The 14,726-nt window shown below is 53.4% G+C and overlaps 2 non-coding genes across 2 annotated transcripts; both read left to right on the top strand.

Annotated features, from left to right (window-relative positions):
• The first annotated feature begins 12,870 nt into the window (after positions 1 to 12,870).
• On the top strand, positions 12,871 to 12,943 carry TRNAF-GAA (transfer RNA phenylalanine (anticodon GAA)). The gene has a single exon. It is a non-coding gene; the product is annotated as a tRNA-Phe (tRNA).
• Positions 12,944 to 14,125: 1,182 nt separating this feature from the next.
• Positions 14,126 to 14,197, top strand: TRNAA-CGC (transfer RNA alanine (anticodon CGC)). Its single transcript has one exon. It is a non-coding gene; the product is annotated as a tRNA-Ala (tRNA).
• Positions 14,198 to 14,726: the final 529 nt, after the last annotated feature.

The following is a 14,726-nucleotide window of genomic DNA, read 5'->3' as shown; positions in this document are numbered from 1 at the left end:
ATGGGCTCATGTATGTCCATTTTTTTTTTAATGTGTTCCCTAAACGGTGATTCCTGCACAAAGGCTACATTTCCATGCTCCAGACTTTCCCTCTGGTCTTGAGGGCCTGGGATTCCTGAAGGCTGGTCTCACCAGTAAAGACAGAGATGAAGAAGGCATTGAGTACCTTGGCCCTCCTGAGTCCTTTGTCACCAGGGTCCCTGCCCCATCTAGCAGCAGGCTCACGTGCTCCCTAGCCTTCCTCTTGCTGCTGGCATCATTCTCAAATTCTTTCCTGATATCTTTACATCCAGATTAAATTTCCAGACTGAACTTGAGGTGGGCCTTGGCATTTCTTAACACCTTCTCTGAATGTTCAGGAGGTTATTGGTGCCCTCCAGTAACCTCCTGCGTGTTTTTGTGCCCTATTGTGCTGCCTCCAGGCCCATGGCCAAGTGCCTGAAGTCCAAAATGAGGGCCAAGGCCTGAGAATGTGAAGCTTCTTTCAGGTGTCTGAAGAAGCCCCATCTGCTTCTTCTCCTAATAAGGTTGGTCCATAGCAGACACCAACTACAACGTCACCCATGTTAGTCTGTCTGTTAATCCCGACCCATCAGCTCTCACCTGGCTCATCATCTGTCACTAGGCAGAACTCCATGCAGGCCTGCTGCTTGTTCACTTTCAGGGCAACTCCTAGTCACTGACCTGCCTCGTCCTTCCTAAAGAGGCTGCTTCTACCCATGGCCACACTCCAGTGGTGTCTGCTGTCTGACCACATCTCAGTTCTCCCCATGAGACAGCAGCTCAGGAACTCCCCACAGACTCCTGACTCCTCCTGATTGCTCCCCACACACTGTGCATTACTGCACAGGCACATCAGAAGGGTACCCAGCCGGGCTGATTGCCCTGCTCAGGCTCAGGGCTGCTCCACAGGTGCCCCCAAACAGCCCTCATCTGAACCTTTGCTTTACCTCCTATTTTGTCTTGCCGCCTTCTCTCCCTCCCAAGTTCTTCTCTTTGGTCTTCCTCAAATCCTCCCACACAAACAGCCCACCTGTTTCCCCTTGACCCACTGGTCCTGGCTTTGCTTGCCTAGTGCCCTCGTTGGGTGTTTCTGGGATGGCTGCACTGGGAATTCCTACCTTGTTCAGAAAGTCCAATAAATTAGTACCTCCTTTTATTATCTGTCCTGTCCTGCAATTCCTTGTGCTGTCGTCTTGTTAGAGGCGTCACTGGGTAGGGTGAGCCACCTACACCCATCTATTAAGAGCTGGCACAATGAAGCTTCAGTCTATGGAGACCTTGAGAAACTCTGGGATTTGGCCAACAGAAACCCTACTAAGTTTTTCAAGGAGAAGTGCCCAGTCCTGCATCGGGGCAGAATAAGCCCATGCATCAGGGCAAGCTGGGACCTGACTGCCTGGGGAGTGACCCTGAGGAGAAGGACACTACAAGAGATGCCATGGGAGCCGGTGGAGCATGCTCACCATGAACAAGGCCAGCTGCCTGTGGGGCTGCATGCACAAAAGCGTGGCCACCCAGACGAGGGGAGTTACCTCCCTCCCTTGATTCAGCACGGTTGTGATAAAATCTGGAACAATGTGTCCTGGTGTGGGGCTCCTTTTCCTGGAAGAGTGGAGAGGAACTGGAGAGGGTCCAGAGGAGGTCTGCCAAGATGGCCTTCAGGGCCTGAAGCACATGACCTGTGTGCAGAGACAGAGGGACCTCTGCTCCTTTAGCCTCGTGCCGTGGGGGGCTCAGGGCACTGTAGCAATAGCCTGTGACTGCTGGAAGAGAAGATCAGGTTGGAGAATATCTAAGGACACTGAAGGTGCACAAGTCCATGGGACCTGATGAGATGCATCCGCAGGTCTTGAGGGAACTGGCGAATGAAGCGGCCAGGCCACTCTCCATCATATTTGAGAAGTCCTGGCAATCCAGCGAAGTTCCCGCCGACTGGAAGAGGGGGAACATAACCCCCATTTTTAAGAAAGGTGAAAAGGAAGAACCAGGGAACTACAGGCCGGTCAGTCTCACCTCCGTGATTGGCAAGATTATGGAGCAGACCCTCCTGGAGACTATGCTCAGGCACATGGAAAACCAGGAGGTGATTGGTGACAGCCAGCACGGCTTCACTAGGGGCAAATCATGCCTGACAAACTTGGTGGCCTTTTATGATGGGGTTACAGCATTGGTGGATAAGGGAAGGGCAGCTGAAGTCATCTACCTGGACTTGTGCAAAGCATTTGACACTGTCCCGCATGACATCCTTGTCTCTAAATTGGACAGACATGGATTTGATGGAGGGACCACTCAGTGGATAAGATCTTGGCTGGGTGGTCGCACTCAAAGAGTTGTGGTCAACGGCTCAATGTCCAAGTGGAGAATAGTGACGAGTGGCGTCCCTCAGGGGCCGGTACTGGGACCGGCACTGTTCAACATCTTTGTCGGTGACATGGACAGTGGGATTGAGTGCACCCTCAGCAAGTTTGCTGACAACACCGAGCTCTGTGGTGTGTTTGACACGGTGGAGGGAAGGGATGCCATCCAGAGGGACCTTGACAGGCTGGAGAGGTTGGTCTGTGTGAACCGCATGAAGTTCAGCAAGGCCAAGTGCAGGGTCCTGCACGTGGGTTGGCGCAATCCCAAGCGCAGCTATAGGCTGGGTGAGGAATGGATTGAGAGCAGCCCTGAGGAGAAGGACTTGGTGGTATTGATTGATGAGAAGCTCACCATGAGCCAGCAGTGTGCGCTTGCAGCCCAGAAAGCCAACCGTGTCCTGGGCTGCATCAAAAGAGGCGTGACCAGCAGGTCGAGGGAGGTGATCCTGCCCCTCTACTCCACTCTTGTGAGACCCCACCTGGAGTACTGTGTCCAGCTCTGGGGGCCCCAGTACAAGAAAGACATGGAGCTGTTGGAGCGAGTCCAGAGGAGGGCCATGAAGATGATCAGAGGGCTGGAGCACCTCTCCTATGAGGACAGACTGAGAGAGTTGGGATTGTTCAGCCTGGAGAAAAGGCGGCTCCGGGGAGATCGAATTGCGGCTTACCAGTACCTGAAGGGGGCCTACAGGAAAGATGGTGAGGGACTGTTTATCAGGGAGTGTAGTGACAGGACAAGGGGTAATGGGTTTAAGCTGAAGGACGGTCAGTTTAGATTAGATGTGAGAAACAAATTCTTTACTGTTAGAGTGGTGAGGCCCTGGAACAGATTGCCCAGAGAGGTGGAGGCCCCATCCCTGGAAGTGTTTAAGACCAGGCTGGATGAGGCTTTGGGCAACGTGGTCTAGCGGAGGGTGTCCCTGCCCGCAGTTGGGGGGTTGGAACTAGATGATCTTTGAGATCCCGTCCAACCCAAACCATTCTATGATTCTATGATTCTAAGAGTGGTTTCAGAGATGACGGAGAGTTTCTCTGTAGTGGAATAAAGCAGGACAAAGCTACAAAGTGCGGCTTGGGATGTCTATCCTGGACACAAGAAGAAGATAGAAATGTCACTCAAAGGGTAGTGCTGTGGTGCAACAGATCACCCAGCAAGGGTCTGTGATCATGTCATGGCTTAGTCTTTCAAGGAGAGACATCAGTAGTACAGGGAGGGACATGACAGGGTGAGGGCAAGGTGGGAAAATGAGATGGGTGTTTACAGCCTGCAGGGAAACAAAGGAGGCATGGGGCAGTGTAGGAAAGCCCGAGGTGGAGATGGCCGAGGGCACTGGCAAGGCAGAAAAGCTTAGCAGGATGGAGATCTTTGTCCCCTTGGCTATGGCAGTTGTCTCTGTCAGTGAGGCCTATGAGGAGACACCTTGTCCTCATGACACTGGAGCCTTGTTGCCACCTTGCACACTCTGGAGATGCCAGGAGGTTTTGTACCACGGTCCTTCACTGGACATTGCACACCCCACATCCCACCACCCCAGGAAAACCCTGAGCCATGCATGAAGGACAGGATCTCCCTTCCCAGAGGCTGGGGGTCAGGGCTTGGAGTTTGGCTCGATGAAACACATCAAGGCTTTTCTCAGCATCAGTCACCTGCACTTTCCTCTGCCTGCCTCCAAAGAGGGAGCCTGAACAAAGAAATCACTTGGCAATTTTACCCTTACAATCTAAGTTCCCCACGCCTCACACGACAGTTCAGACCAATAGTAAGAGGAAGGACTGGGGTCTTCTTGCTTTTTTTTTTTTTTTTGGTTTAATTTGTTTGCTGTTTTGTTACTAAGCGGTTTCTAAATGGTCATCTTATACAATATACAGTGGTTCTATACCCTGTTTCACATCCTCTTAGGTCGGTTTCGGCCGATTAGCTTTTCGGCCTGTTGTAACATGGTTCTTACAGTTCATGTACAGCGGTCTATAGGCTTTGTCTACTGCAGTTATCAATGTTTAAATTGCTAGTGCTAAGTTTCAACTAACATTTTCTAAATCACGAGTCCATGGGGAAGCTTTGTTGGTAATGGCCCTCCGTGGGAATAATTAATACTCCAAGAAAGTTCAGTGTTTGCTTCTGACTTTACCTTCTTGAGCAGTTTGTGCAACCTTCTCTCAGCGTTGAAGCTTCACGCACTCAGCATCAAATACACCAGGAGGCTCATTAAAATGCAGAGATCCCTCAAGTGCTTTGTCTCTTCCTGGACTTTTCTTCAAGACTCCAAGACTTGTTAAGCTAATTGGTAGCTAAAAAGGGAGATTTCAGTGCGCATTTAATGGCAGAGGATTTTTGCTGTTTAAAGAGGTTTTTATAAATATTTTGTTTACAGAGAAGAGGTGATAGCAGCATTCTCCAGTTCATATTGATCCAGATGGCCACCTAAGGAGATCTGGGCAGGTAGGAAAAGCAGTCTCCTTGAGCTCCAACACTGTATGGACAACCTTTCTCCCCACCGCCCCAAGCCCACCATCAGCCACCTGGGACTTGCATCACTTCTCCTGACATCAGACTTCTCCACTGAATTGTGCAGCTGGATAGTACAGCTCCTTTGAACCAACTCCCACCTGCTTTCCTCAGAGAACTGGCTGCTCACAGACACAGAAAGATTTCTCTTCATTACCAAGAAACAAAAGTAAAATATGATTCAATTTGGGAAACCATAAACCACACACCTCAACTGTATGCTAAGTACAAGCAGTCCCTGCTGAGCTCTGCCTTCCACAAGGACCATCCATACAAGAACTCTTTGAGACAGAGAGAAAGGAAAGGCCAGATATAAAGACAATGAAAGAGTTGGCTAAAGAGGCATTGTGACAGACTACTGGAAGACGGGAGAGTTTTTACCTGCCTGAAACTCAAAGCAGCAACTTCACAGTTTCTTCAGCTTCCTCAGTGCATCCTTGAGCTCCTGGTTCCTCATGCTGTAGATGAGGGGGTTCACTGCTGGAGGCACCACTGAGTACAGAACAGTCACCACCAGGTCCAGGGATGGGGAGGAGATGGAGGGGGGCTTAAAGTAGGCAAACATGCCGGTGCTGACAAGCAAGGAGACCACGGCCAGGTGAGGGAGGCACGTGGAAAAGGCTTTGTGCCGTCCCTGCTCAGAGGGGATCCTCAGCACAGCCCTGAAGATCTGCACATAGGACAGCACAATGAAAATGAAACACACAAAAAATAAACAGGCACTAATGACATAAAGCCCAACTTCCCTGGGGTAGGAGTGTGAGCAGGAGAGCTTGAGGATCTGAGGGATTTCACAGAAGAACTGGTCCACAGCATTTGCCTTGGCAGAGTGGTATAGAAAATGTATTGGCCGTGTGCAGCACAGAATTGAGAAACCCACTGCCCCAGGCAGCTGCTGCCATGTGGACACAAGCTCTGTTGCCCAGGAGGGTCCCATAGTGCAGGGGTTGGCAGATGGCAATGTAGCGGTCATAGGCCATGACGGTGAGAAGATAAAATGCTGCTGAAATGAAAAAAACAAACAGAAAGGCCTGTGCAGCACATCCTGCGTAGGAGATGGCCCTGATGTCCCAGAGGGAATTGGCCATGGCTTTGGGCACAGTGGTGGAGATGGAGCCCAGGTCGAGGATGGAGAGGTTGAGGAGGAAGAAGTACATGGGGGTGTGGAGGTGGTGGTCACAGGCTATGGCGGTGATGATGAGGCCATTGCCCAGGAGAGCAGCCAGGTAGATGCCCAGGAAGAGCCAGAAGTGCAAGAGCTGCAGCTCCCGTGTGCTTGTGAAAACCAGGAGGAGGAACTCGGTGATGGAGCTGCTGTTGGACATTTGCTGCCTCTGAGCATGGGGCACTGTTCAAGGAGGAAAACACAATAAGTTAGGGGAGAGCATTTTGAGCAAATTCAAAGCTATGTCCCATGAATACTCCCTCTGCTACACACACACACACACATCCTTTTCTTTTTCCAGGAGACTGTCCTCAGCTCTGTGGCTGGAGCACTGGTTGATGCTGGCTGGAGTCAGCCCTGCTCTGCAGCAGTGGGTTCATTGGTATCGTGGGGTTGGAGGCCAGTCATGGTGTTTGACTTTGTCAGATGAAAACAGTCCTAACACAGAAGGGAGTGTCAGCATCTGATATCCCAGTCCTAAGGAATGAGGATGGCAAATGCCAGTTGAGATGTTTGGGGTTTTTTTACAGCTCCCCCCATCACAGCTGGGGAGTGTTCTTGGACGTCAGAGACCTTCAGCATTTCTTCTGCACTCGGGGAGAACACAGCAAGTCCTGCAAAGCAAGAGGATTGACTGTGGCTTAGAGCAGAATGAGGGGAGCTGGTCTGTCCTTTCGTCTTGTTCCCATCTACCCTGGAATACACCATTTTCAGATGGAGGGTGATCACAATCCCATGTTACCCTGAAAAGTCACCAGACACTGCTGAGAGCAGAGGCACCCACTGCAGACCACTAAATGTCTCACCCTTTCTCAAGCTCTCAGCACCCCACTGCTAGCCAAGGACACGCATGGATCATTTCACCAGCCCAACAGCATTTCCTTGGTTGTAGCGTCGCTGTCCTTCTCTGTGGGACTTTCAGATAACACAAAGCGGCTATGGGACAGGTTTGTATTTTGGAGGGCAGCTCACAGCTGGGAAGGACAACTCAAGGAGATAGCCAAGTGTCCTAACGGTGGCATCTGACTAACAAAAAAACCCAGCTCATTCCCCAGCCCCACAGGCTGCATTCCCCACAGCCCCACAGGTGAAAGCTGGGACACCTCAGTTCCATGGACACACCTGCACGGGACGACTCACAATGTCAATGTGCTACTCTGCAGCTGAAACTCCATCCCCAGAGAGCCTGACAGCTAGAACAAGATAGCAATAGAGATAACACAGACAAGTGGAGAAACATGGGGAAATCATAGAATCATAGAATGGTTTGGGTCGGAAGGGACCTTAAAGATCATCTAGTTCCAAGACCGTTGCCATGGGTAGGGACACCCTATTTTCTTAATATCTAGTCTGAATCTACCCTTTTTTAGTTTAAACCCAATTCCCCTTTGTCCTACCACTACACTCCCTGATAAACAGTCCCTCTCCAGCTTTCCTGTAGCCCCTTTCAGGTACTGGAAGGCTGCAAGAAGGTTTCCCTGGAGCCTTCTCTTCTCCAGGCTGAACAATCCCAACTCTCTCAGCCTGTCTTCATAGGAGAGGTGCTCCAGCCCTCTGATCACCTTTGTGGCCCTCCTCTGGACTCGCTCCATGTCTGTCTTGTTCTGGGGACCCCAGAGATGGATACGGTACTGCAGGTGGGAACTCACGAGATAGCCAGGCACCCAGGAAAGCATTACCCTTACTCAACGGTTCAGACCACCTCCCAGGCATCAACATTGATCAGCAGTTGCTCTAAGCCCCTGTGATCTGCTGAGGCAAATGGACACGTGGCTGGAGAGCTGCACCACAGCTCTGCTGGGGCTCTGGCTGCAGAGGAGGTGGTCCATGTCTTGGACCCCACCACCCTGAAGGCAGAGGCTTTGCTTGGAGGGAAAGGAGGCAAGAGGGCTTTCTCAGAGGAAGGGGTCTGCAATGGAGGGGATGATACAGAGTTTTCTGAATTCCCCCTTCCACAACATTTCTGGGTTTAGTTTCCTCTCATTCCCTGATCATATCCCTGCTGCCTGGAGATTTTTCTCCTGGGAGATGTTTCCCTTTCCCATGTCTTTTTCCCATCACCTCTCACAGCCCCCATCCCAACCTCTGTGCACTCACCTGGGCTCTACACAAACATGTCTGTTTTCAGGGCACTGGCTGGGTGCACATTCTTCTTGGCAGGTGGAAAAGGGCAGGTCGGAACAACCCTGGTGAGTCCAGCAAAGGTGATGCAGGTGCTGTCCATAGGAAGAGAAGTGGCTGAAGGCACTTTCGGAGGCTCTTGGTAGACCTAGCGATCACTCAAAGTGACAGTTCAGGAGTCTCACTGACTTGTTTGTTCTGGAGAGCTCCTTTTTCATTTCTCCCCTCCCATTGCCCAAGAGTAGGAAGTTGAAAAGTCAGACTTAGGATATCTCCTTATCTTTATATTAATCCCTGCCTTGACCTTCTCCTTGAAGCATCTCCTCAGAAATGTCCTTGGGTGATCTGGAGCTGTGAACAGCTCTGACCCATGCAGTGCCCTCTGAACAGCAAAGTCTCTGCCCTTCTGAGGATCGCTCCTTCCACCCAGAGCCTCTCCCCCCGTGCTGTTGCAAGCCCCCCGGGCAGGCTGAGTGCTGATCCTGGCAGGTGGCTGAGTCCCTGTCCCAGCACACAGCCCCCCAGGGCACAGGAAACCTGCTCGGAAGGACAGCCCTGGGCACCCCTGGGGGTACACCTGGCTTCACACCCCTGCAGCCTTCCCTGGGAGAAGGCAGGGGTCGTGCCCCGCTGTCCCTCTAACAGTAAAGCAGGAAATCCTTGCTCCAGAGCACGTCCCTCTCCTCTACACCAAGCATGGGATGTGCCAGCTCTGGGAGATCCCATCAGGACACTCCTGTGCATTGCCCTGCAGCCAGAGACAGAACACATCCACAGCGGTGAAGATTTCTCTGTGAGCTCTCAGCATCCTCCCACCCAGATTGCCTTTAACCTCCCGCTGTCTCACTTGGTGCCTGCAGGCAGTGCCCTCAGCCCTGCTGCGCTTTGCAGAGGAGCTGCTCCTGGGCAGAGCTGTCTCTCTTCAGCGCTGCCCTCTTGCCATGAGCTCCCTCCTTCCCAGGAGCCCAGCCCAGCTCAGCAGCAGCAGAGGACCAGCCCAAGGCACCACTTTCTCTGCCCTCTCTGGGCTCACTGCAGATGTCCCTGCGGCTCTGCGGCTGGCAGCTCCTGAAAGGCACCGGGGTCACCCCTGGGGAACATGCTGCAACATCGCCTGAAGCAGTCACCAAAAGTGGAGAGAGACTGATTGCAGCAGCACAGTTGGTCCTTCCAGAGGGTGGCTCTCTATGACAGGTGTCAGTGTCTCCCTCTGGACACCGATGAGAAAGAAAAAGGACACACAGACAGGCACAGGGAGGGGTTGGCTTCCCTTGTGCAGGGCAGGGGTTCAGCTGAGGCAATGAGGCATCTCCTCCTGACCAGGAAGCCCTTGGATGAAGCGGGATTCAGCTCCCCACTTCAACCTCACAGACCCAGAGGAGCTGGGAATCCTCCTGGTTCAGTTCAGGTGTGCACAACAGAGTTACCAGCGCGTGAGCCCCTGCTCGGAGCCTTTGCCTTTATTCAGCGGGGACTCACGAGCTCACATACAGACATTTTGTGATGACCGAAGTGCTAGGGTTGGTCCAAGACATGTGCAAGTGTTTGCGAGGTCTGATGGAAAATCTCTGAGAATGCCCACCTCCTTCCTGAGCATCAGCTGAGGGCCAGAGGGAGAAGGAGGAGATCCTTGGCCACCCGCAGTGACCCCAGAGGTTTAGGGCACCTGAACGTGCCTTGTGCAATACGTTCCTGAGCTGATCAAAGCGAGGAGTGCCCCGGGTCTCTCTATCTCTCTCCAATGTACTCACTAAAGCTCCAGTCACTATAAAGCTAAGGCACACCCACACCCCTGCACTGAAGACTTTTATTTCTGAGCTCACATTTTCATGCCATTCGTGCCACTCTAGTGCCATGCCAGGTGCCTGGGTGCCAAACACAACTCCACTCAGTGGGCAAACACAGCACCGAACCTCCAGGAAAGCCAAGAGCTGCTGTGGGGCAGACACCCCAGGGCCTCCCAAAGGGATCTGGAGACCTGAGTGACAACACCATGACATAGATGCAGGATCCATGTCATCTCCACCCAGGGTGATGTGAGGCTGGGAGGCAGGTCATGCCAGGGTGTTCTCCCTTGCACCTCTGTTCACAGCCCTTGGCTATTCTCTTGCTGAACCTCTGCTCATCTGCTTGATGCTGAGAAGAGGGAAGTTGATAAGAACAGGATCATAGAATCATTGAATGGTTTTGGTTGGAACAAAATCTCTAAAGATCATCTAGTTCCAAACCTCCTGTCATGTGCAGAGACACCCTCCACTAGACCAGGTTGCTCAAAGCCCCATCCAACCTGGCATTGAACACTTCCACGGATGGGGCATCCACAACTTCTCCGGGCAACCTCTGCCAGTGTCTCACCACCCTCACCAGATAAAATTTCATCCTTATGTTCAATCTAAACCTACCCTCTTCCAGTTTAAAAGCCTCTTGTCCTATCACTACAGGCCCTGGTAAAAAGTCTCTCTTCATCTTCTCATAAGCCAGCTTTATATACAGTGTATGGCTGCAGTAAGGTCTCCTGTCGCAAATCCTGATGCAGACTCCTGCTGACTACACCAGTTTGTCACAGACGGGCAATTTAGACCAATTAAAGAACCACCGCCAGAAGTATCAGCAAAAGCGGTTTTACTGCACCTTAACAAAGTTGGATGGCAAGGATCACTCTATTCCTTGCTGCACAGAGGATATAACAATGATTCACAGCTACCAAAACAGAATCAAAGTCACCAATACAAAATCTTAGTGCACTCTTACACAAGGTTAAGCACGATATCAGTCACTTAGCAAAGATCTGCAGCGGGTAAGAGGTCTCAGCCTCGAGGAGTAACCTTGAGAGGTGTCCCAGCTCAAGGAGAGACCACCGCTGGGCAGCCAGCTGCTTAGCAGGGAGAGCTCAAAGAAGATACCCTTAGGCTGCCACATTTATGGAATAGAGTGGTTGGCTCATAGGCAAATTCCATGTGATGGGAAAGGTATGCATGAGACTCCTTCTACCCACAACTTTCTTTGTTCCTTGATAAATGAGTCTTGGAGGAACCACCTGTTACTCATGTCTTAATCGTGTGATGGGTGTTCCAGTTTCCAAGCCCATATACATCAATGCTCACCATGTCCCTCTGCTCCTGTTTTCAGAGACCAGACTGGAACTAGAGAAGTTGTTGGCCAGGTTACACCTGGGCCTTTACCTCCTTTGGACCTGAAACCAAACTACTGCTGGTTTGGTCAGGGAGCCGAGTGGATCCGTCACAGGGACTCAGCTTCCTCCCATACCTGCCACAAACCCACAGGTGGTGGGAGTCCTCTTGCCTCAGTTCACGTGTGCGCACTCAATACAGTCCTCCAAAGAGTGGAAGAAACCACATGTCCCTCCTGTCTTTGAGAAGGGCAAGAAGAAGGACCCAGGGAACTACCGGCCAGTCAGCCTCACCTCTCTCCCTGGGAAGGAGATAGAGAAGCTAATCCTGGAAACATTCTTCCAGGCACACTGTACTGGTTTGGGCTGGGATGGAGTTAATTTTCTTCACGGCAGCCCCCGTGGTGCTGTGTTTGGGATTTGTCACCAAAACAGAGTTGCCAACACACCGATGGTGTAGCTATTGCTGGACCATGTTTGCACAGCATCAAGGCCTTCTCTGTTCTCTCTCTTCCTCCCCAGCGAGTAAATTGTATTTGTGGATGAGGGAAGAGGAAGGGGATGTCATTCAGCAAGGCAAAGATTTACACTGTGTATTGGTGGTGGTGTCCAGGCTTTGGCAGCAGGGGGGATGCGGGGGTGTCCTCTGTGAGAAGACACCAGGGGCTGCCTCCCCATGCCAGACAGAGCTGGTTCCAGCAGGCTCCAAGCAGACCACCACTGCACAAAAACGAGCCCATCAGTGAAGCTGGTAGGACCTTCACAAAAGCATATTTAAGAAAGGACACAAGTGCCAGAATGGGAGAGGAGTAAGGGAGAAAAAATGTGAGAAACAGCCCTGCAAGCACCAAGGTTGGTGAAGAGGGAGGGGGAAGAGGTGCTCCAGGCACAAGAGCAGATTGCCTCCTGCAGCCCATGGAGAATATCAGAGTAGAGCCGGTATTTCCCTGCAACCCATGGTGGGCAAAGTAAGCCCTGCAGTCCGTGGAGGACCCAACACTGAAGATGTTGGACAGTTCCTGAAAGAATGCTGGATGGAGGACAGCCCATGCTGGAGCGGGTTTGTCTTGAAGGACTGTAGCCCATAGGAGGGACCCCATGGGAAAAGTCTTAGAGGGAAGGAGCAGCAGAGAGCAACTGTTATGGACTCACCACAACCCCCATTCCCCATCCCCCTGCGCTGCTCAGCGGGGAGGAGATAGAGGAGTTGGGAATGAAGGAGTGAGTGAAGTGGAGCCAGGGACAAAAGGGTGGGAGGAGGCCTTCCCTGGGGAAGGAGATAAGGTCTTCCACCAGCCCCACGCTTCTTCCACCCTCAGCCTTTGCAGTTGCACATGCCTGGTCTGCCCATTTACCTTCACCACTGTCCCGTTTGTACAAGGCCCACAGACATCTTGGCACGCCCAGTGTAAGCTGGCCTCCACCAAAGCTGGAGCCCACCTGGCCTTGGGGTCAGGGAGGAGCCAGGTCCCCTCTGCTCAGGGCTGGGCACAGCTTTCCCCTGGGAACCTCCCTGAGGAGCACTCCTCCTGGGTGCCAGCCTGTGGCCTGGCATGGGTGGCACAGGGACCAGGGCTGCTGGGGCAGGGCTGAAGTAGCTCAGCTGGGAGAGCGTTAGACTGAAGATCTAAAGGTCCCTGGTTCAACCCCGGGCTTCAGCAATCATTTTCTCCCTCAGATTTTTGCAGACCTGTCTGCCTTCCTCCAGCCTGCCCCAGCCCTGCTTGCTCCTTCACCTCTTGCCAGAGCACTGTCCCTGCTCTGTAGCTGCAGCCCTGCAGCTCAGAAGGAGCCTTCCTCCAGCACCACGAGTCCCCAGCCTCCCCCTGGGCAGGACTCTCCATTCAGTGCTCCTCTGGGGTGGTCTCCAGCTCTCCCTCCTTCCCTGCTCCACAGGGATCGAGGTCTCTCCACTGCATGGTCTCTACAAAGACCCTGTCTTTGTCATTCTCCATGGTGCACAGACTGCTCCTCTCCTCACACCCCCCTTCACCTGGTTCTCAGTTCCCAGACCAGAGGCCACTGTCCCCCCCCACTCCCAGGCAGAGGCACTCCCTGGAGCTGAGGCCTGAATGGCAGCATCCTTCCTCTGGAGGTCTGTCGCAGCGAGACCTCTGATGTGCCCAGGACAGCTGACCAAGCCGTGCTGAGGATCACCCACTGCAGTGCATGGGCGTCGTGTGTAGTCACACGCTGTCCTGAGCAGAGTTTCTTGCCCCCCTTGACCCGCCTGCTGCAATGACTGATGAAACACCTCTGTGCTCCTCTCTGGGCATCAGCCCCAGGGCGATGGAAGCCTGCCCTTCACCCCACCTCCAGGGATGCTGCCGGGGAGGGGGGTGCAGGGGGAGGCCCACTACCTGGATGAGGGGGTGAGAGGTTTCTGTCCCCATGTCCCCCCACCGCACACCCTGGGGTGCCATCAGAGCCTGGGGACACCTCACCCCAGGGAGGGTGTTTCCCTCACCCTGTTGCTCTGCTCCTCCTGTGGAGCTGGGGACAGATGGGAGACAGACGGCTGTTGCCCTGGGTGGCAGAGGAGACTCGGGGGCTTTCTCCTCTCCATCAAGCCCAGAGTGGGTCAGAGCGTGGGAGCAGCGCCTGCAGCAAGAGCCTCCTTCTGCCCCATTGCCCTGCCGAGATGTGGAAGGGGCAACGCTCTGCAGTGCACCCCTGTGCCAGGATCAGGCCCCCGTGGAGAGGCTGTCCTGACTTCCCCCATCTCAGGAGGCTTCAAATGCTGTTTTCTGCAGAGGGTCCCCGGGCACCCAGGGGACAACAGGGCTGTGCTTGTCATAGACATGTCACGGCAGCAGAGTGTCTGTCCTGCTGGCAGGCGTGAAGGGGATGTAGCTCAGCGGCAGAGCGCCCGCTTCGCATGTGGGAGGTCCTGGGTTCGATCCCCGGCATCTCCAAGGGTGCTTTTTCCCCCAGTGCCCAGCCTCAGGCGGGTACAGGCTGGAGCTGGAGCACTGGTCCTCTCCAGGCACTGTGGGCCTGCCCTGCCCACCCAGGGCCTGTCTGTGGGGTGAGGAGGGCTGTGTGCGCTGCCTCTGCTGAGCCACCTCCCAGAGGTGCTGGACCTGAGCTCAGGTGCAGATCCCATCCCAGCTGGGAAACACCCCCCTGTGCCAGCAGCTAGGGGTGTCTGAGCTGGACCAGCCTGGACAGGCCTGTGGGACTCCCAGCTGGTGGAATGGCATTTCTTACCCTGTCCCTGTCTCCAGGTCTTTTTCCCTCTGCCATCACCACTGCCTTGAGCAGAGGAACCCAGAGGTGCTGAGGTCAGGCACAGCCCTGCAGAGGTGGGACTGCTGGGGCTGGTACCCACCTCTTGTTCCTGGGGGTTTGGTGTCTCCGTCCAGCCCATGCTGGTGGGATCAGGGAGACACAGGGCTGTCCAAAGCCATGCACAGGCAGCAAGGGCCAGGAGATGGTGCCTCA

This window comes from Grus americana, chromosome 27 (genome assembly GCF_028858705.1).
Source record: "Grus americana isolate bGruAme1 chromosome 27, bGruAme1.mat, whole genome shotgun sequence".
NCBI lineage: Eukaryota > Metazoa > Chordata > Aves > Gruiformes > Gruidae > Grus > Grus americana.
This window is presented reverse-complemented; position numbering and strand designations above follow the sequence as displayed.